We start from the raw sequence: 24047 nt of genomic DNA on the forward strand, positions 1-24047 counted from the left end.
CCAAGACAAGCACAAACTATTGAGTGTAGTCAAAGCCATCTACAGCTGAAACAACCATTCCATGCTGAATGGAGGAGACTGTATCAAGTTCAGGGAGATGGTCAGTACATGTTTAAAGGGGATAATCTTCACTATGTGACATCTTCAAGAGATATCAGGTTTTTTTAAATTATTCATTAGCCTTTGACTGTCAATCAAAAGACAATGTAGAGTGTCCTCAATGTGTCTTCACTCAATAATTCTTCTCTGTTCTACATCTTCTACAAAATTATATATAATGTATGTAACAGATCAAATCTCAGTGGCAATTTATGTCAAGCAGGGCTGCATCAAAACACACCTGAATGGACCTAATCTTTAGGGCAGATAGGAAACACCTTAACTTATTTTGCCTCCACCCAGAATTAAGGTCATCCCAATTTCAGATATTTTTTATATTATCACACTCAGTGACTAAATTCCATAATTATTGATTCATTTGCTGAAGCATACAAGAAAATGAGTGTTAAATTGGACATTGGCAAAATTATAGTCCTCTCACAATCAACTTTGCTGAGCAACACTGTCCTGAAGGGTTAAAGTTGACAATGAGACCCTGGAATACATTGACCACTTTTCGTGTTTCAGGAGCCATCTTCCAAGGAAGATTAATTTTAATAATGAGATTTCCCTCATCTTCAGACTTTGTCTGTGAAAAAGAATGAATGAAGGTCAAAACATCAAACTTAATATTAACTTTAAAAGTATACTCTGTGTCTGTACAACAGCACAGAACAGGCCAGTTCAGCCCTACTAGTCCATGCCGTAACAAATCCCCACCCTCCCAGTCCCACTGACCAGCACCCGGTCCATACACCTCCAGTCCTCTCCTCTTCATGTAACTATCTAGTCTATCCTTAAATGTAACAAATGATCCGCCTCAACCACGTCTGCCGGAAGCTCATTCCACATCCCTACCACCCTTTGCGTGAAGAAATTTCCCCTCATGCTCCCCTTATAATTTTCCCCCTTCAATCTTAAACCATGTCCTCTAGTTTGAATCCCCCCCACTCTTAATTGAAAAAGTCTATCCACATTTACTCTGTCTGTCCCTTTTAAAATCTTAAACACTTCTATCAAGTTCCCCCTCAATCTTCTACGCTCCAGAGAAAAAAGCCCCAGTCTGCACAACCTTTCCCTGTAATTCAAACCTTGAAATCCTGTCAACATTCTCGTGAACCTTCTCTGCACTCTCTCTATTTTGTTTATATCTTCCCTATAAATTGATAACCTAAACTGTACACAGTACTCCAAATTTGGCCTCAGCAATGCCTTGTACAATTTCATCATAACCTCCCTACTCTTGAATTCAATACTCCGATTTACGAAGGCCAACATTCCAAATGCCTTCTTCACCACACCATCTACCTGAGTATCAGCCTTGAGGGTACTATTTACCATCACTCCTAAATCCCTTTGTTGTTCTGCACATCTCAATAGCCTACCATTTAATGCATATGACCTATTTAGATTTGCCTTTCCAAAATGTAACACCTCACACTTATCTGTATTAAATTCCATCAGCCATTTCTTAGCCCACACCTCCAGCCTTCCTAAATCACCTTTTAATCTACGGTAATCTTCCTCACTGTCCACAACACCACCAATCTTTGTATCATCCGCAAACTTGCTTATCCAATTCTCCACCCCTACTTCCAGATCGTTAATATATATAACAAACAATAGTGGACTCAGGACCGATCCCTGAGGAACTCCACTAGTCACCGGCCTCCAATTGGACAAACAATTTTCTACCACTACTCTCTGATACCTCCCATCCAACCATTGCTGAATCCATTTCACTACCTCCTTATTTATACCTAATGCCTCCACCTTTTTTCCTAACCTCCTGTGGGGAACTTTGTCAAAAGCTTTACTAAAGTCTAAATAGACAACATCCACAGCTTTCCCTTCTTCAACCTTTTTTGTAACCCCCTTGAAAAACTCAATCAGGTTTGTCAAGCATGATCTACCCCTGACAAAACCATGCTGATTACTCCCTATCAATCCCTGTACCTCCAAATATTTGTAAATACCATCCCTCAGAACACTTTCCATCAACTTGCCCACCACAGATGTCAGACTCACGGGCCTATAATTCTCAGGTTTACATTTGGGCCCTTTCTTAAACAGCGGAACCACATGCGCAACCCTCCAATCCTATGGCACTACCCCTGTGGGCAGTGACATCCTAAGTATCTCTGTTAATGGCCCCACTATCTGTCCACAAGCTTCCCTGAGTGTCCTTGGGAATATTTTGTCCAGTCCTGGAGATTTATCCACCTTTATCTTTTTCAACACAGCCATCACTTCCTCCTCCATTATCCTTATATGCTTCATGACCTCCCCACTATTTTTCTTTACTTCAACTAGTTCAATATTTTTTTTTCCCTAGTGAATACCGAGGCAAAGAAATCATTCAAAATTTCCCGCATTTCCTCTGACTTCTCGCTCAGCCTACTCTCGCTATCTACAAGGGGTCCAATTTTATCCCTCACTAATCTTTTACTTTTAATGTACCTATACTCTGTCTACCAAAACCTCTTCATCCCTTTTTTTGACCTTTCTAATTTCTTTCTTAAGATTCCTTCTACACTCCTTGTAGTCCTCCTTCAAATTCTCAGCTCCCTGCTTTTTATATCTCTTGTACACCTCCCTTTTTCTCCTAACCAAATTTCCAATATTCCTCAAAAACCAAGCCTCCCTATGACTTCCAGCCTTTTCTTTGATCCTCACTGGGACATATCTCCAGTTTCTCATTGTTTGCTTCAGTTTTAGTTATGTTGATGGAGAAATAGACATTGACCAGAGAATTGGAGATGAACTTGCCCTCAAAATTTCTTTTTTGAATATCCTCCATTTTTCATTTACATCCTTACCTGAAAATATCCTGACCCACTCAATACTCCCCAAATCCCTTCTTATTCCTTCGAAATTTGCTCTTCTCCAATCCAGAACCTCAACTTTAGGGCCTTCCTTGCTCTTCCCTAAAACTACCCTAAAACTAACAGAGTTATGATCACTAGACCAAATTTGTTCTCCAACATTAAAATGTCCGATACCTGACTTCATGGTCTATCATTCAATAGTAATTCCAATCCTGCTGTATGCATCTGAGACATGGACTACATGGAGCACACACTTTAAAGTACTGTAGAGACACCACCAGAAATCTACACAAAAAACTTTGGCAAGACAACAGATGAAAGGCCACATCCTCTCCCAAGCCAACATTTCCAGTATCAACACCCTAATCCAAGGGTCCCTCATAGACCCCCAGGCATGTAGAAGTAAATAAATAGATAGATAAATAGATCAATAAATAAGTAGACACATTAATAAGAGAAACTGCATAACATATGCGTGATGTCCGGGCCTCCGAGTAACAACCCAAACTTTGTTACAACACCCCAATCACCAAATAACAAATCTGTAAATTAAGCAAACAAGTGATTACAATAACGGTAAAATATATCCTTTGCTTCTGGCTGGGAAGATGCCAAACGGAGCTGGGTCCAAGTCTTCAGCATCGGTGACGGTGATTCCATTCTCAACATCGGTTGTGGTGCTGTCCACATCAAAGAAGTCACCTTAAGCTCCCGACAGGAGCGGGGAGCTTGGGCTTCACAAATCTTTCAACTCCAAATGTTCAATCAACCCCCTCCCCCCAACTGTTTATCGACTCCCCTCTATCCACCCTTTCTTTTGACACCCTGGCATTTTTGACTCTTTGAATAGTTCCATCAACTCCTGGGGTCGATATCAACCACTTTGAAGATCCCTACTCTAATGACACTCAACTAGTTCCCTTGAGAAAACAACATCATTTGCATTCCTGAAAATAACCTTCAAAATCAGAAACTGCATTCCAAGTTTTTCAAACCAAGAGATTACCAGATTTAAAAATATTCTGAAAGCTTGGTTGAAGTATAAAATATAAAGTATAAAAAGTATAAAAAGTTGTGGAAATCCCTGCCACATGAATGCTCAAAACAAAGATGGATCATTTCAGATGGGTCTGAGAAATTTGAAGTCTTTCATCGAGAGCAAGCAGAAATGTTATGGTAGAAAAAGTACACTATTTCCCCAACTAAGCCCCTCCCTCCGCTTCCCCTCATCCCCCACACACCACCACCCCCCCACCCCCCGGCCCAGACTTGTTCCATCATTCCATCAACCATCTCCTGGACCACATCTACCTGACTCATTAAATCCCACGTTAATAACATTAACCATCACAGAACTCATAGAATTTGCATCAGAAGGAATTCAGAAATGATCCCATCTAGGTGCTCACAATGTTTAAAAATTGTTTATTTTAGAGGTGTGCACACTTTTGATATGTTGTATTAGTTTTGGTAACATATTGAAGGATAAATATGTAACATGCCACCATCCTGGATAACTGTCCTACACTTAGCTTCACTTCATCATTTCATCTAAATGACACCAGTGCATACATAGAAGCAGGGTTTTGTGTGTGTGTGTGTGTGTGTGTGTGTGTGTGTGTGTGTGTGTGTGTGTGTGTGTGTGTGTGTGTGTGTGTGTGTGTGTGTGTGTGTGTGTGTGTGTGTGTGTGTGAAGATATATATCAATATATATATATATATCTATATATATAGCTATATATTTTCTTTTCTTTTCTCTTTGGCTTGGCTTCGCGGACGAAGATTTATGGAGGGGGTAAAAAGTCCACGTCAGCTGCAGGCTCATTTGTGGCTGACAAGTCCGATGCGGGACAGGCAGACACGGTTGCACCGGCTGCAGGGGAAAATTGGTTGGTTGGGGTTGGGTGTTGGGTTTTTCCTCCTTTGCCTTTTGTCAGTGAGGTGGGCTCTGCGGTCTTCTTCAAAGAAGGTTGCTGCCCGCCAAACTGTGAGGCGCCAAGATGCACGGTTTGAGGCGTTATCAGCCCACTGCCGGTGGTCAATGTGGCAGGCACCAAGAGATTTCTTTAGGCAGTCCTTGTACCTTTTCTTTGGTGCACTTCTGTCACGGTGGCCAGTGGAGAGCTTGCCATATAACACGATCTTGGGAAGACGATGGTCCTCCATTCTGGAGACGTGACCCACCCAGCGCAGCTGGATCTTCAGCAGCGTGGACTCGATGCTGTCGACCTCTGCCATCTCGAGTACTTCGACGTTAGGGATGAAAGCGCTCCAATGGATGTTGAGGATGGAGCGGAGACAACGCTGGTGGAAGCGTTCTAGGAGCCGTAGGTGATGCCAGTAGAGGACCCATGATTCGGAGCCGAACAGGAGTGTGGGTATGACAACGGCTCTGTATACGCTTATCTTTGTGAGGTTTTTCAGTTGGTTGTTTTTCCAGACTCTTTTGTGTAGTCTTCAAAAGGCGCTATTTGCCTTGGCGAGTCTGTTGTCTATCTCATTGTCGATCCTTGCATCTGATGAAATGGTGCAGCCGAGATAGGTAAACTGGTTGACCATTTTGAGTTTTGTGTGCCCAATGGAGATGTGGGGGGGCTGGTAGTCATGGTGGGGAGCTGGCTGATGGAGGACCTCAGTTTTCTTCAGGCTGACTTCCAGGCCAAACATTTTGGTAGTTTCCGCAAAGCAGGACGTCAAGCGCTGAAGAGCTGGCTCTGAATGGGCAACTAAAGCGGCATCATCTGCAAAGAGTAGTTCACGGACAAGTTGCTCTTGTGTCTTGGTGTGAGCTTGCAGGCGCCTCAGATTGAAGAGACTGCCATCCGTGCGGTACCGGATGTAAACAGCGTCTTCATTGTTGAGGTCTTTCATGGCTTGGTTCAGCATCATGCTGAAGAAGATTGAAAAGAGGGTTGGTGCGAGAATACAGCCTTGCTTCACGCCATTGTTAATGGAGAAGGGTTCAGAGAGCTCATTGCTGTATCTGACCAGACCTTGTTGGTTTTCGTGCAGTTGGATAATCATGTTGAGGAACTTTGGGGGACATCCGATGCGCTCTAGTATCTGCCAAAGCCCTTTCCTGCTCACGGTGTCGAAGGCTTTGGTGAGGTCAACAACGGTGATGTAGAGTCCTTTGTTTTGTTCTCTGCACTTTTCTTGGAGCTGTCTGAGGGCAAAGACCATGTCAGTAGTTCCTCTGTTTGCGCGAAAGCCGCACTGTGATTCTGGGAGAATATTTTCGGCAACACTAGGTATTATTCTATTTAGGAGAATCCTAGCGAAGATTTTGCCTGCAATGGAGAGCAGCGTGATTCTCCTGTAGTTTGAGCAGTCTGATTTCTCGACTTTGTTTTTGTACAGGGTGATGATGGTGGCATCACGAAGGTCCGGAGGTAGTTTTCCTTGGTCCCAACAAAGCTTGAAAAACTCATGCAGTTTGGCATGCAGAGTTTTGCCGCCAGCCTTCCAGACCTCTGGGGGGATTCCATCCATACCTGCTGCTTTGCCACTTTTCAGTTGTTCGATTGCCTTATATGTCTCATCCAGGGTGAGGACCTCATCCAGCTCTAGCCTTAGGGGCTGTTGAGGGAGCTGGAGCAGGGCGGAATCTTGGACTGAGCGGTTGGCACTGAAAAGAGATTGGAAGTGTTCTGACCATCGGTTGAGGATGGAGATCTTGTCGCTGAGGAGGACTTTGCCGTCTGAGCTGCGCAGCGGGCTTTGGACTTGGGGTGAGGGGCCGTACACAGCCTTTAGAGCCTCGTAGAAACCCCTGAAGTCGTCAATGTCCGCGCTGAGCTGGGTTCGTTTGGCGAGGCTAGACCACCACTCATTTTGGATATCCCGGAGTTTGCGCTGAAGATGGCTGCATGCGCGACGGAAGGCTTGTTTCTTCTCTGGACAGGACAGCTTTGTAAGGTGAGCCTGGTGGGCAGCTCGCTTCTTTGCCAGCAGCTCCTGGATTTCCTGGCTGTTTTCGTCAAACCAGTCCTTGTTTTTCCTGGAGGAGAAGCCCAGTACCTCTTCAGTGGATTGCAGTATGGTAGTCTTCAACTGATCCCAGAGGGTTTCAGGGGACGGGTCCGTGAGGCGGGTTGCATCGTTGAGCTTTGCTTTGAGGTTTGCCTGGAAGTTTCCTCTCGCTTCGTCTGACTGCAGGTTTCCAACATTGAACCTCTTTCTGGGGGCTTTACTGTTCCTGGGCTTTGGCTTGAAGTGAAGGTTGAGCTTGCAGTGAACCAGCCGGTGGTCAGTGTGGCATTCCGCGCTGGGCATGACCCTGGTGTGGACCACATCTCGTTTTTCACTTTCTCGCACCAGGATGTAGTCCAGGAGGTGCCAGTGTTTGGATCGGGGATGCATCCAGGTAGTCTTAAGGCTGTCCCTCTGCTGAAAAAGGGTGTTTGTAATGACAAGTCGCTGTTCAGCGCAGAGCTCCAACAGGAGGCGCCCATTGTCGTTGACCTTGCCGACGCCATGCTTGCCCAGGATTCCTGGCCAGGTTTCTGAGTCTTTGCCGACGCGAGCGTTGAAGTTGCCAAGGATGACAACCTTGTCGGCTGTAGGGGTGCATTGGATGAGGTTGCGCAGGTCAGTGTAGAACTTGTCCTTTTCTGCTGGTTCCGCCTGGAGGGTTGGAGCATAGACACTGATGAGGGTGACGCAACGCTTGTTTTGAAGGGGGAGTCGCATGGACATGATTCGGTCCGAGTGGCCTGTCGGTAGGTTTTCGAGTTTGAAGGCAATGAAGTTCTTGACCATAAAGCCTACACCAGATAGGCGTCGTTCATCCGAAGGCTTGCCAGACCAGTAGAGTGTGTAGCCCGCGCCGTGTTCTTGGAGGCTGCCTACATCTGCCAGGCGGACTTCACTGAGAGCGGCTATGTCGATGTCAAGTCTGAGGAGTTCATGTGCAATGAGGGCAGACCAACGTTCAGGTCTGTGGCTGTCAGCCTTGTCTAGCATGGTTCTGATGTTCCAGCATGCTAGCTTGAGTTTGTGAGCATCTTTTGAGGGGGAGGACGTGGAGGGGGAGGACATGGAGGGGGAGGACGTGGACCTGTCCTCGGGCCTGCGCAAAGGAGCTTTTAGGTAGAGTGCAGTGCGCGCAGTACTGGCCCCACCCTTTACACCCATGGTTCGTGTGCCGTGGCCAAGCAAGCTGGGACGTGGCAGCGAGGTCCTTGGGTCGTAGGTTTTATATCGGAGTGGCCTTCTCCTATGCAGGTTTCTTACCTGGGCTGGAGGGGTCTTCCTCCCCTCCTAGGTCGGTCCATACTGCCCGGACCAGGGCCGAGGCCGCCGCAGCTCTCCCTGTGCCCGGACTGGGGCCTCCGCCTCCCACTCTCTGCCTGGATCGGGGACTCCGCCTGCCTCACTCGACCGAGGCTGGGGCCGCCTTCTCCCCCTTGCTCCTGCCCGGATCGGGGCCGCCGCCGCCTACCCTTCGCCCGGACCGGGGCCGGGGCCGCCGCTGCTCTCTCTGTGCCCGGACTGGGGCCGCCGCCTCCCACTCTCTGCCCGGATCGGGGCCGCCGCCGCCTACCCTTCGCCGGGGCCGGGGCCGCCGCAGCTCTCCCTGTGCCCGGACTGGGGCCTCCGCCTCCCACTCTCTGCTCAGATCGGGGCCTCCGCCTGCCTCACTCGACCGAGGCCAGGGCCGCCATCTCCCCCTTGCTCCTGCCCGGATCGGGGCCGCCGCCGCCTACCCTTCGCCCGGACCGGGGCCGGGGCCACCGCTGCTCTCTCTGTGCCTGGACTGGGGCCGCCGCCTCCCACTCTCTGCCCGGATCGGGGCCGCCGCCGCCTACCCTTCGCCCGGACCGGGGCCGGGGCCACCGCAGCTCTCCCTGTGCCTGGACTGGGGCCTCCGCCTCCCACTCTCTGCTCGGATCGGGGCCTCCCCCTGCCTCACTCGACTGAGGCCGGGGCCGCCGTCTCCCCCTTGCTCCTGCCCGGATCGGGGCCGCCGCCGCCTACCTTTCGCCCGGACCGGGGCCGGGGCCGCCGCTGCTCTCTCTGTGCCCGGACTGGGGCCTTCGCCTCCCACAACACAACATATATATATATATATATATATAGCTAGGTATGTAGATAGAGATAGATATATATGGATATAAATTGTGATAATTTTGAAGTAGTGAATTTAATTTTCAAAAAAGCACAGTTGCTGAACTCTCTAGGCCCCTTGAGCTACCTGCATTTATATGTAGTAACTCCTCTTGCAAATTGTCTGCTGCAGTTGCAATGGAATCTGGGAAATCTCAAGGAAATCAATCAATTCTACAGTGCTAAGGTTTGTGAAATTATGTTTTTCATGAGCTCAATAACAAAATCTAGAATCAATTTTTTTTAAAAAACATGATTCACACATTTCTAATTTGAATCATAGCAATATGTATTTTTGAAAAGGCATATAATATAATTACCCTGATTAATAACTGCCGATGAGCAGAGATTTAGCCTGATTAGCCTTTAAGCAAACAAAATAGACATCAGGACTTTAAAAGTAAAACCTATTCCATTTAGGTAAGACAACACTGCAACCTACAGGAGGAGGCTTGGCACACCTTATCCACCTGGCTGACAGTATTTCTCAACATAGTGATCATGCCTCCCCACATATTCAGTCCCACATTAGTCATCCAGCTCTATTACCTCAAAATAGATCACTTCAAGGGATGTAGAGTTTTAACATACCATAAGCCTTATGAAAAAGTAACATTAGTACATTATTTAGTGCCATTTAAGTATGTTTTCAAATGCAATCATTAGCGTGATATAGAAAACAGAGTCTTGATTTATGCACAAGCTTCATACTCTTAATAAAGAGTCCTGACCTGGAACACTAACTGATCATTTCTATCTTGGATGCTGCCTGACCTGCTTCGTGCCTCCAGTTTCCCATTGTTTGCTTCAGTTTTAGTTATGTTGATGGAGAAATAGACATTGACCAGAGAATTGGAGATGAAATCCCCTTCTCTTCAAAATCTCACTGTTAAATATTTTACATGTTTTTAAATTTAATTTAGCAATACAGCATGGTAACAGGCCCTTCTGGTCCAAATACACCAGTTAACCATCAAACCCTGTATGTTTTTAAAGGGTGGGAGGAAACTAGAGCACCCAGCGGAAACCCATCCAGACACAGGGAGAATGTCCAACTCCTCACAGACAGGGCTCGATTATATCCCAGGACATTTGCGATGCAATAGCATTCTACTAACCGCTGCACTAAGTGTAATGCTTCAATCATCTCCAACATTGCAATGCTTCCTCACTGATGTACTGGAGTACCACTTTCCCTTTCCTTCCTGCTTCTTAAAACTTTCTAACTTTTGGAAGAGAATCCTGTCCTTGCATGTCCCTAGGCATCTGCTTGGTTCTCACCAAACTTGGAATATTACATTTCTAATAACTGAACAGACAAAGAGTGGAAGCACACTTTTTAAATTTGGAACTCTGGACATCAAGGCCATTGCAGTTACACTGCTACATTTTAAAGTGTGCCTCGAGTGTTTTGCTTTTGCAATGTAACAATGCAGTTTTGGCAGTACAGGTTGAAATTGAAACCCCAACAGAAGTCTGGAATATAGCAGTTCCAAATTCCATCAGAATGGTTGACATTTCTTGGTTTCGATGCTCCAAGGAACATAATTCCAGATTGTATTTAACTAGTGGAAGTAGATTTCCCAGTTTATCAACTAACCAAGAGCCAATTTCAAAATATCTCTCAGAGAGCAGACTTTCAATCCTCTCCCCAGCCAATGAAAAGGGAGGAAACTTTGTCCAAATATTTAAATATTCAAACTGCAGTCCCACTGAGGGAATTTGTGATGTAACGTGAATCTATGAAAGCAAATCTCGAGTGGTTCAAATTTGCCATCTGAATCCAAGATGAAATTCTCACCTCAAACTGTGAGTAGCATGGTTATTGTAGCAATTTGGTGCAACATTATTACTGCAGCAACAACCTGATTCGAATCCAGCACTGTCTGTCAGGAGTTTGTAGGTTCTCCCCTTGACGGCATGGATTTCCTCCAGGTGCTCTGGTATCCTCCCACCCTTCAAAACATTCAGTGATTAATGTTGGTATTTGGGCAGAATGGTCTTGTGGGTCAGAAGGGCCTGTTACTGTGCTGTATGCTTAAATTTAAATTTCTATAACATATGCAGTAATTTGACAAGGATTATGTTTAAGTTATCACTATTAACTTAAGCATTAGCGAATGATAACATAAGAAGTAGCAGATAGGAGTAGGCTATCGGGGTCATCAATCCTGTTCTGCTATTAAATGAGATAATGGCTGATCTGGCCATGGATTCTGCTCTACATATCTACAAAAGCCTAAATTCCCATGCAAAAATCTATCTTACTGTATCTTAAATATTTTAAATTTTAAATTTAGACATATAGCACAGTAACAGGCCCTACCAGCTCATGAGCCCATGCCGCCCAATTTTCCCAATTAACTTACAACCCCGGTACATTTTGAAGGGAAGGGCAACTGGAGGAAACCAGATAACGAGAACATACAAACTCCTTACAGACAGTATCATATCAAAACCCAGTACGCTGGCACTGTTAGTGAAGCTGATTCCACTGTTTCCTTGGACAGAAAATTCCAGAGATTCAACACTCTCAAGTAAATACAGTTTCTCCTCATCTTCATCCTCAACCAACTCCTTCAAATCCTGAGGCTATATTCCGAAGTTCTTGTGTCACCTAGCAATGGAAATAACTTTCCTGACTCTAATCTATCTATTCCTTTCATAATGTTATATGTTTATATGATCCCCTTCTCCCTCTTAGTACACCAGAGGGCATCCGACCAGGCCATGACATTATGTGGGTCCGCAAAATCCTTGTCTGCCAGGAGCAGCTGGATATCCTCAGGCATCTGTTCAAGGAAAATCTGGCGGAAGAGGAAACGAGGCTTATGATACTCCACCAGGGCCAGAATTTCATCCATTAGTACTGATGGGCTGCGATCCCCAAGCCCATCCAGGTGCAAGAGCCTGGAAGCCTGCTGATGGGGGATGAAGCAAAACGTGCCTAGGTGCGTCTTGAGGGTGGTATATTTACCCTTTGCCGGTGGATGGTGTATGAGGTTGTCCACCCTAGCTGCTGTTTTTTGGTCCAGCGTGGTAGAACATCGTGGCGTCTGCGCTTCCACCTGCCCAAACCACATCCGCCGGCGATGGGTCCAGAAGGGGGGGGGGCAAGCTTGATTACCACAGCATTAATCTCAGCCGAGTCCATGTCGCGGAGACCAGAAAGACGTCTGGGCTCATCGGGTTCAGCAATGTGATGCTAGGCGCAGCTGAAGAAAGCACAGCCACCATGCCGAGGGTCGTTAACGACTGTTTTATTTGAATTTAGCATGTGCCCCTTTAAGGGGAGTGCTGGCTCAGTGTGTGGTGACATCATAATCACTGCCCGAGGTGCATGCTGCTTGGAAGGCTTGAGTCAGGAAGAACCCCTGATGGCACCACCTTCGCATGGCTGTCCCGCCTTGTGGCGTTACATGCGGGCCAGTTCACCATGAGAGAGTGTGCTGCCCCAATAGTTCATTTTAAGTCAAAGAGTTAAAATGGCTGTACATTATTTTGTGCATTTGCACAAAATTTTGGACTGAGCAAAGGCTTAGTCGGTAGGACTAAGACATTGATTTGTTACTTTACTCATTTTTCTACTGGGATTCTGGGGAAGATCTTAGATAAATGGCTTTGTCTCACTATACATCTTGTTACAGATATTTATAGTGCGAGGGCAAGAGGAACTGGCAATATTTGGCTATGGAGGTAATGTCTGAATATATGAACTAAAAACAGGAGCAAGTCACTTGGTCCCTCTTGCCTGCTCCAGTATTCTTAAGTTCATGGCTATTTTTCTTTAAGATCTCATTTGCACATTTAATAACCAAACATCTATTAATCTTCAATTTGAATATAACAACAGACCCTTTTTAGCAGATGATTCCAAAGAGTTACTACCCTCTGGATCAAAATAAAATTCTCATCCCATTCTTCAGTGAATTGAGATTCACTGGTGATGAGTTGTGCTGATGGCTAGCTCTGCCCCCATCAACCCATTTATAACCCAGGTTTCCCACCTAAGACCATTGTAAGGCCCTACCCTTTGATATAAACTAATAAGAGCATGTGTTCTCCTTCCAGTTGTGAGAAAATAGAATCGCTGCTCAAGCCGAGTATGCCAGATGCCGCCAAGAAGTTTGCTTACTGGCTGGACTGCTTTCAGGCCTACCTGAACGTGACCAAGGGCATGTTCAACATGGATGAACTTAGGAGGTTGGCCCTCATTTCCAGGGTTGGAACTAAAGGGTATGCAGCCATTCGGAACGGTGCAACCTATAATGCTGCCATTGAGACTTTGAAAGCTCAGTACCTGAAGTCACAAAACGAGGTCCTAGCGAGGCATTGACTCGCTCTACATCAGCAATGGTCTGGAGAGACCATCAACGACTATCTGCTTAACCTGTGACCTCTTGCCAAGAAGTGCCGATGTGAAATGGCTACTGGTCATGTTCATGAGGAAGACCAGATCTAAAACACCCTAGTTGCGGGGATCCGTTTGAGGTATATGAGGCAGCGACTACTTGAGTCGGGTAAGAAAGATTTGGCCAGCCACATTGAATTAGCCAAGTCCCTTGAACAGGCCCAGTTTGAGACCGACAACCTCGAAGTCAACGACAACAGTCTCCCCAGCGAACCCTTCCCAGGACCGGCAGCCTCCGCTACCCCTGCCCTAATGGCAGCCACCTCCCATGGTAGGGAGCACTCCCGCATTAGGGAGTACTTCTTTTGCGGTAGAACCCAGCATCCTTGCTCTCGATGCCCAGCTAAGGACTCTGTCTGCTCCAGCTGCAGTAAGAGGGGACACTGGGCAATGGTCTGCTACGCGAAGGGAACCCCTGGGAAATCCACATCCTGCACAGTTCACGGTTCCAAATCCAGCCCGTCAGCACCAAACTCACCAGAGCCTACGTGCTGTGCTACTCACGGAAGGAGGGTGGCAGTTGGAAAATGGCGTGAAAAGTCTGGGTGGCCATCTTGTCGTGATTTGAATCTAGCGCCATCATCGTCAGAGGAGGAAGAAGGGTGGCCATCTTTCTGCACCACGAAATCAACCCCATTTTGTCTGCTAGTGCAGTTTGAAATTCTCTGAGGGGTGGAAACATCTCTCCTCTGGAAGGAGGGGACTACTCGTGAGAGGAGGACTATGGAGTCTCCAGGATCCTAGCATCGATGGTCTGGACCAAGACAGACCACATCAACTCAGCTACTTTATGGTGACTGTCAACTAGATGCTTAATTGACACTAGCTCTACAGAGAGATTATCTTCGGGAATACAAAAGTAAACTGTATTCTTCTAATTGCCATATATTTTTAGAGTCTCTTTCACACTCTACTCGTATTCAAGAACACTGTACTCTACATTTGTCTTTTGAAGTGGGGACATTTTGTAAACTTTGGTTGTATGTGCTTAATGATTTATGTGATCCGGTACAGTTGGGTCTGGACTTCTTGTGTCACCTTAAAAGCATGACCTTGGAGTATTCTGGTCCCCTGTTCTGATTCAGAACAGAGGGCCATTAAAATCAGAGCCCACATGCAGCCTCTCCAAACTTAATATCGACCCCACACCCCTCTTCAGATTGCAAGCCGATTGCTACGAAGAGCAGGTGGAACAGGGCTGCTGAATGAGAGTTCATAAAATCAAAGACTCAACACCTGCTCAACGAGAAAAATCACTGAACCTAGCACTCGCCCATGGAGAGCACAAGTGGTGGTAGTTGTGGTGTGCTGTTGGCCAGAATCAGACTTACACAAGGTAAAGACTGTACAACAGGCTTTAATCCACAAAGACTTCCACAGAGCCAGGCTGCCTGTAAGTTGCAGTAACTCTGAGTGAGACTTCGGGAGGCTGGCGCAGGCTTATATCCTGGAGGATGATTGACACCCGACCGGGAGGGGCTTGATCCATTCAGGCCGACTGATTGACAGCCGGCCAGGTGTTGTCCTGTCCCCTTACACTCTGGAGAGAGGTTTCCCCCTGCAGTAGGCCGGTGGTGTACCACCACAGTAGTAAAAGGGGAAATATGTCCAGCCTAGTAATTGACTAGTAAAACAATTAATGATTTCACACTCCTGGATGAATAACCCCTTCCTCAAATTTTGAACATGGTGAATGATATTGCACAGTATCAGGTCGATTCGACCATCAACTTGAAGGCTGTCAGTCCATTCCGAGGAGAGATGTTTCCACCCCTCAGAGAGTCTCAAACTTCAGCAGTGGGACCATGGCTTATATTACCCAAAAATTGTTTACTCATAGCCTATCTCTTTGAATAAATAATTTAATTATCTTCAAGGTTTCCTGACAGTCTGCGACCAATAAAAGACAATTGCATCTCTGGCCCTCATGGTAGAAATTAGATAATGTCTACTGATTCATATGCATCCTGGGCCTCATGGTGTAAATTAGATTATGTCTTCCAATTCAACTGCATCCCTGGGCCCTATGGTGGAATTTAGATTATGTCTTCTGATGCAACTGCATCCCTTCTTGCATAAGCTGATCTAAATCCTCCATTACAACATTCAATAAAGGCATTGGTTGATATGAGGCAACTTTCAATGGGCCTCTTTCTTTTTTTTTGAATAATTGTAATTATAGCTCTAGAAAAAGATTCTGGAAATGCTTGTTCTTCTGTACCTTGTTTAAGAACATCCATAAAAACAGGAGACAAAATTTCATAAAATTCTTTATAAAACACTACCAAAAACCCATCTTCTTGTGGCAATTTTCCATTTGGCATATTCAATATAGCTTCTTTAATTTCTAAATCAGTAAAACGAACTTCCAATTCTGTCCTATCTTTATTTTCCAAAACCGATAAATACAAACCAGCTAAAAATGACTCAACACGTTCCTCGCCCTGACTTCTGGTAATAAAATGAGTGAAATTCGTCATTAATTTCTTGAGGTTTAAAAGTAACTCCAGTATTATTTCTTAAAGCATTTATTGTCCTTGATGCCTGTTCAGTCTTTAATTGCCAAGCTAAAACCTTATGTGCTCTTTCTCCTAATTCATAATAATGCTGCTTGGATCATTATATTAATTTTTCATATTTATATGTTTGCATTGTATTATAAAGTAATTTCAACTTAGTCAAAAAAGCCTTTTCATCCACAGTTGAATTTTGTTGTAATTCCTTTTCTAACATAGTTATTTCCTTCTCCAAATTTCATCTCTCTACCAAATACTGTTTCTTAATTCTTGCAGAATAACTGATTATCAGACCTCTTAAATAAGCTTTTAAAGCATCCCACAAAACAAATTTACTTTACACTGAATTTGTATAATTTGCAAATAAGACTGAATATGGTCTTTAATATAATTAATAAAGTTTGGTTGCTTCAATAACATCTCATTCAATCTCCACCAATATGGGGTCTCTACATTGTCCAAAGCTGAACATGTACTTAACAATAAGGAATGATCAGATAAAATCCTACTCTTATACTCTGCATGTATAAATCTACCCTTTAATTGTGCTGACGCTAAAAAAAAGTCAATTCTAGAAAAAGAATCATGTCTGGGTGAATAAAAAGAAGTATTTTCTGTCAGATTTAATTTCCTCTAAATTTCCACCAAATTCAAATCTTTCCTTAAGTCTAACATCTGTTTAGCCATTTTGGTCCTTTTTTACAATTTTCGGGATTTATTCGACATTGGGTCCAAGACACAATTAAAATCCCCACCAACCAAAATATTTTCATTAGCTTGACCCAGATTCAAAAAATGTTTCAGAAATAAATTATTCATAAACATTCATCAAAGTCCATGCTTCAGCAAAAATTTTACAATTCACCAAAAGCACTCTATCTAATGTGGCAGAGAATAATTCCAACTGAAATGGACTAAAATAGCAACACCTCTAGCTTTAGAATTAAATGAAGATGCAAAAACATGTCCTATCCAATCTCTTACCAATTTCTTATGTTCTCTCTCAGACAAATAAGTTTCTTGCAGAAAAGCAAAATCAACCTTCATTTTCTTTATGTATGTCAATATTCTCTTCCTTTTAATTGGATTATTAAGTCCTTTAACATTAAAAGTCACAAAATTTAATAGCCATAACTTAATTCCCTCCTAAGATTGACACTTCATACAGCAATTACAATTATATATAATAAAAACCCTTAACCCCCCCACCCCACAATGAAAAAAAACCTTTAAAAATAACACCTACTACTACAAGAGTAGTACCCCACTCTGTTGACAGGGTGCAGTCAATACTACAAGTGGCTGATGACTTTAGAAATAGCAGAGTCAACCACCACCCCCCACCCCCACAACTGAACATTAAAATACATATATCCCTTTTAGTTCATCCCAGTGATTCCACCCAACATTGAGCTTGAGCCTCATCTTCAACATCAATCAATGATTCTGATTTCAACTTATTTTTCCCATTCCCATTCCCAATCTTAACCTCAGGCATTTTCCCCATCGATTTCTTCAAATCTGGTAAGGAATTCGCAAAGGTTAATGCATTATAAGGACTCTCAAAAAATTGAAACTGATTTGGCCCATAAAACACCTTAAATACTGCTGGGGACCAAAAAGTAAACATACTCTTTCTTCAACAGCACTGCTTTGACCTTTGACCACTTTCCATCTCTTAATAATCTCCTGACTTAAATCAGCATAAAAAAACACCCTATTGCTTTGATCAAGAGGTGCTTTCTGAACCGCAAGCCTCAAGATCATTTCTCTATCCTGATATCGCAAACATCTTAAAAGAACTGCTCTCGGCAATTGACCTGGAAAAGATTTTCTCCTAAACGCCCTATGATCCCGATCTAATTCCAGTCCATCTGGAAAAAACTTGACTCCCAACATCTCTGGAATCCATTTCCAAAAATATTTATCATGATCTGAACCTTCAATATCTTCTAGCAGACTATTTTAATATTATTGCGATAATTTTGATTTTCCAACGAATCAATTTTTTGTAACAAATCTCTCTTCTGAACATCCCAGCCTGTAAATGAATCCTCAGTATGATTCATTCTCTCCGCATTATGATCCACACGGTCTTTACAGTCAAAAAGGCTTCTTCTATCTTCTTGTACAGTGTCCACTGCTGTTAAACACTTATTCATATCAACTTTAATAGCTGTGATTTCTTCCTTCATGCCAGCAAATTGAATATTAAAAGTTTCTAAACCTTGGGTCATATAAGACATCATGCTTTCATTTTGTTTAATAAGTTCTTCATACATAAGGATGACTTCCCTCCCTGCTACAAGGGCCTTTAAAACTGGGGAAGATGTCTTTGGTGTAAAAACAGTTTTCATTGGAGAAGTAGATTTTTATAAATCCTTAGGCCTACCTTCAATGAGTCTGGCTGCAGCAAGTAGTAATTCTTGCTTGTTCTTCTAAAACTTCTGAAACATCTTCCTTTTCCTCTTCTTCTGCTACTTGGCAGCCCTATTGTGGGTCTGAACCATCTGCCACATCGCTCCAACCTGGCCAGAGCGATGTGTATCGGGTCCCCCTGCAGTTTGGGCCTAATCCAGAATTTTGCACATGCTCAAAACTCAGTAGCACACAGGGGAGCGTCTCCAGATGCGCCGCTGCGCACTAACTCGTGCTCGTGTTCGGGTGCCTACCCCCACAATCCTCAGTTAAGCCCAGCATGCGTTAGATCCCGTGCTCGCGCTCCTCCTGGCTCACTGCCAGGCCAAAGACGTAGGTGCCATCTTGCATCTCCGGATACGCAGAGGACGCCGATGTTTCTTCCAATTGCTCCCGACTTCCATGTTGAGGCTTCAGATCCATCTCTATCTGCTCCCAAGGTTCCTTCTGTAAGGTAAGCCTTGCTTCTTTTGTACCTTTCACTGGTTTAAAAACTAATATTTTTTATAAGTTGCTTTTTTTTCCTTTCTTCATTTCAAGGATCCTCCAATATTAAATTACTGTTCAAAACGTTTATAAAGTCAAAAAAGTTACTAAAGTTCGGATATTGAATAGTTCAGTCAGGCAGAGGCGTCTCCTCACGTTTCTTTCCTTCGCCATCTTGCCACACCCCTCCTACTTTTCCTTATCAATGGCATAATCCTCTACTGCCAAATTTCCTAATCCTTAACATTCCTGCTCTTCTTGACAAGACTCTATTTTATTTTTGCCACATTTGAACTGGATTTCCTGTTTTTCTTTGTATCTTATAGAAATATATATATGCATATTTCTTCCCTCAGATCTTAAAGGAGGCCCTAGCAGAGGTATTTTCATTTTATTCTTGTTGAATGATAGAGCACGGTAGAAGGCCATTTCAGCCCAATTACACCTTATTAACCTTCCAGCCCCATATATTTTTGGAGGGTGGCAAAATACTGGAGCACCCAGAGAAAACTCATGAATCACAGAGAGGATGTATAAACACCTTAAAGACAACAGCAGGTTTGAAACTGGGTTGCTGATGCTGTAGTAGCATTTTCTCTAACCTCTACACTAATCATGCAATCCCTAGCCACGGGAGACGTGCCGGAGGATTAGAGGAAAGCTAATATTTTTTTCCATTGTTTAAGTAAGGCTCTAGGAATAATCTAGGTAATTATAGGCTGGTCAGGCTGGATTCAGTAGTAGATAAGTTATTGAAACATAATAGACCAGACATAGAAGTACTTGGATAGACAGGAATTTATTAGGGACAGTCGACATGACTTTGTGTATGATAGGTCACATCAACATCTAATACTTTTTGGGGGAGATTACCAGGAAAGTTGTTACAATGTCATTGAGCTCCCTTTGTTGCAACAAGGACATTTTTACCTTTGTTATATACAGGTGCTTCTCTACTTAAGATGAGGTATTCAAATAAAGCCATCGTAAGCTGGAAAATCATAAGTCATAAAAGAATACTGCAACTACTGAATATCATAGCCTTCAGCTGGACAATTTTTTCAAAAGCAAAGTCTATTTTATAATTAAATGTTGAATACCTTTTATTCAACATTGAAAAAGAAATATAGCACCAGCCAAAGCATCCAGCTGCTGTTACACAAGAACCAATAATAACAGTGACATGAACACCGCCATTGTGACTTTGAGCCATTGTACATAGAAGAGCATCTCATTACTACCAGGTATTACAACTCTGGTTTGGAGTATTTCTGCCTATATTTTCTCTCTTTCTGTTTCTTATCTCTGCACAAATGTATTGTACCTACTTGATTTCCAAACTGATTTAGTTACTCTGCACAGTTTTTTGTTTCATCAGGATTATCTTCCACTCCACCATCACACCACTTGGTTTACATTTGCCTCATCTCTTCTAAAAGTTGGGTATCTGTAAAGATTTAGCTCCCAACATTATCAGAGATGAAGATAAAAACCTATGATAACCCATTGGAGGCTTGGAGGATCATCATGTATTGTGTCCATCAATAGTAAAACCAACAACAGCATTGAAGACTTTTATCATTTTTACTCTTCAGCATTAATTTGAAAGCAGACATTTTTCACTCTTGCCCACAAAATAAATACTGATAAAATGTTTTAAAAGTGAAATCTGGGTATCCATGAGTGAATACAAGTACAGTATCTTTTAATGGCTCCATTCTCCCAGTCTGTGACCAACATCAGAAGCATATTAAAAGCAATCTGCAGCAAAATATACACCATTTAAAAATTAGTGTATTGGCTTATACTTTCACCAACGTCAGGATATTTCTGAGAAGGGCTCTGATTTTGATAGGGGTTCACTTGATCTCATGAGACTCCTTCGCATAGGATTCAGAACTGGGCTATGTTCACTTCTGCAGAGCTAATATGAAACTTTTTTGCTGGATCATTGCACTTAATTATTGCACTGTTAAAAACTGTTCAATTACATAGTTAAATGATATTAAGAAGGGCTATTTGTGCAAGCCAATTATATATAATTTATTTTATAACAATAATCAGCCATGTCCTACCCAATAATTGAAAAAGCTGATATTTCCCTCGAAAAATGGAAACTATGCAAAGGATTTCTAATTCATCAGAGAGAAAAAAAGCAAAATAAACATATTTGCTTGACACTGTCTTTCTTTGGACATTTCTATAATGGTGCTAGCTTTTTTCTTAACCTGCCACTGTATTAACTAGTGCTCTTAGTGTTTTCTTTTAAGTGAGGCTATAAATAACAGGAAAAGTGAATGTCTCTTCACTTTCCAAATTCGGAGGAGCTCAGCTTTGACCTTTGATTCCTTGCTCCATTCTGGCTCAAAGTGGAGCGGCTGGCGCTGAGACCAGCCTTGCGGGCACCGTGCCCAGACACCAGTCAAGGCCCCCTGACAAGGTTTCCATATATCTGGTGGCAACATAGTGTGAATAAGTGATCTTCAAAATCCCAGGACAAAATGAGGTTACCTTCTCCATGCCCTGACCTGTCGCTCACCCCTTGACAACAATGACAGGGTTAAGAATCACGGCTGTCTCACTCGCCTGGACCAGAGCCAAAGACAAACTTCAAACGAGCATTCGGGTTGTTGTATTTTTGTATTTCAAGTGAACTGTGCGGGAAACTAACCCGGGACACCACCTCTTTTTTTTCCTCTCTGTTCGCTGTCTTTCAGGAATCTGATTTGATTGTCTTTGTTCTGCACCAGGGTGTTTTTTGCGCTCTATCTTGGTCACCGGTTGAAGCGCGCAAGTGCTCCATCCACTACGGTGTATTAATGATCTTCAATTACAGCGGGTGTCGATATCCCGTCCCCGCGGTAGATTTAATCAACTGTGGGCGATCAAATATCGGTCCCCGGGAAAAATAGCAAGGACTGAATTGTAATCACATTTTAGCTGCAGCAGCATAAGGAACGAAAATAAATTCCCATGTACTTTCCAGGTTGAAAATAGTTTCATGGGTGCGCGATCCTCCCGAGGCGAATGGCCGATGGGATTCTGTGGACAACGAACTCAAAATTGTGGAAAATCTTTTTTTATTATTATCCGCGGCAATTTGCAACAACAAAAAAATTGTAAATATGCTCGCGTCTGGGAAAAGGGCTGACAGCTTGAAATAAATAAGTACTTTGAAAACATTAAAATAGCATTGAATGATGCTTCTGGAATTGCTTTAGCTCAGTGGCGATGATTTACTCTCCAATATTTATATCCCGGTACATTTCACTGGCTTGCTGCAATACAGAGACCTGATTTGGTTGAAAGGCTGCGCCCCAGACCCAGGTGAATCTGCCTGGCTTTTGCAGCGCCCAGGACAAGTCTCGCGGGCAGCCGGACGGAGTTCAGACACCGTGGGAGTAGCTCAGACATTCGGCCCGTCAACCCGCAATTTCTATTTATGTGTTTCCTTAACCAACTGATCATTTCCATCTGTCTTCTCCACTTTTTTTTATTAAATTCCCAAATGCTCTACACTTTTGTGGTGTATGTTGCGTACATTAACGATAACGCGAGGTCCTGCATTCCCTGAGCTTTCTCCATGATTTCGAGTTCTTTACATTCAATCACATATTTACATTGTGACTTTTGTACTGCGAGAAACTCGAAACATTTCGAGTCCGCATATAGGTTATTAACAAATAAACAGCGTGTGTAAAGAGTGTACGCCTCAGTTCCTCCAGAATTTATAAACACACCCCTCTCACACATGAACTGATTAATGTGATTTTTCCTAAGATTTGAGGGATACTTCAGAAATATAATGCGTGTGCTTTCAGGTCATTATGTATATGCGATATTATATTAATGTATTGTCATACATACAATACCATTACAGGTGAAATTAAATTATTATTTGTGCAGTCACACGCGTTTATCAGATGCCGCACAGATCTAACGGAATTATTGTGCGAATGGAGATGATTAATAAATATATCGTCTCATTTGGGTGCTGAATGCATCAACCCCATTGACACAAGATCCTAGGCGTCATCTTTGACCGGAAATTTAACGGGTCCTTGTTAAAGCTTGCCCCTTATTCTGGGGAACTGATACCCAAGACCTCCACCATCTACAGGGAATAGATGAAATACTCTCCAACGGAATGGTTCCTAAAGACGCTACAAGCTGCCTGACGAGTCCATTCTGCCCGATGGGCAGTCCTAACCCCAAGCGTCCACTACCAGCAACCCGTTATATAGTGGTTATCTCCCGTTCAACAAAAAAAAATGCAAATACAAAATAAATAGATTTTATTTATTGGGCCTCTTATCCGTCGTCCCCCGTTGCTGATATTTAAGGTCACATATCGTTTGATTCCGTTAATATGCAATGGTCAATCGAACTCCGTCTGAAATATAGTATGTGACTGAGCCAGTAATGGAGGGAGCTTTCCAAATGTTCAGCTTCCTCTGCGGAAAGACTTCTTTCTCATCTCAGTCGTGAATGGCCAACCCTATTTTATTACTCGGGAACATAGCGAGGCAGCAACAAGCTTAAAATCGTCCTGGCTTCCTGATCCCTGAGCAAACCCCTGCGTCTCCCTATCTGACAACACCACAGCAGCCGCGACAAAAAAATAAAGAGAAGGCGTGTTTTCTCCAGCATTGGGCGGGCAGAGCAGGCGACCTTATTAATTATGAATAATATGACACATCGAAATCGAATCAGTTTCATATAATTGTAATGTGATCCTTGTTTGGATGATGTGCGAGAGACTTGAAAATGTATGTTCTTATCTTAGTGCCTCTCCATGTTGATATCATGGGTTTGTTCGCTCCAGTGAAGGAAGGTGGTGGATGCAAGGAAGAGCCTCCGCCTCAGGTGTTGGATGGATGCACGAATACTCTCCACTCAGTCCGGTTCCCACAGGATGTCGGTCTATTTTCGTTCTGCTGGAAATGATGGGATCCAACGAGACTTACAACAGCAGGATCATGCTTCCGCACATGAGCATGCTGTCGTCCCTGGATCCCCCGCAGAGAATCACATGCAAGCCCAGGGTGGACAAGCGCCCCCAAGCGTGTTCTTTCATGTCTGCAACAAGTTGTCCGCACAGCTGTGTCGAAAGGATGGAGCGATGGGGAGGCAGGGGGGAGCACATGGTCAAGGCAGTTGTGAGCGGGGAAAATTAGGCTA

At 43.7% G+C, this 24047-nt stretch overlaps 1 long non-coding RNA gene across 3 annotated transcripts in view; it reads right to left on the reverse strand.

The window, feature by feature from the left end:
- The window catches only part of LOC138748883 (uncharacterized), a 29431-nt gene extending 17140 nt beyond the window's left edge, over window positions 1-12291 (reverse strand). For all 3 annotated transcript variants that reach the window (XR_011348297.1, XR_011348296.1, XR_011348295.1), the window contains exon 1: window positions 12013-12291. This is a non-coding gene — a long non-coding RNA (uncharacterized lncRNA). The remainder of the gene's footprint in view (window positions 1-12012) is intronic.
- Window positions 12292-24047: the final 11756 nt, after the last annotated feature.

This window comes from Narcine bancroftii, chromosome 1 (assembly GCF_036971445.1).
Source record: "Narcine bancroftii isolate sNarBan1 chromosome 1, sNarBan1.hap1, whole genome shotgun sequence".
Classification (NCBI taxonomy): domain Eukaryota; kingdom Metazoa; phylum Chordata; class Chondrichthyes; order Torpediniformes; family Narcinidae; genus Narcine; species Narcine bancroftii.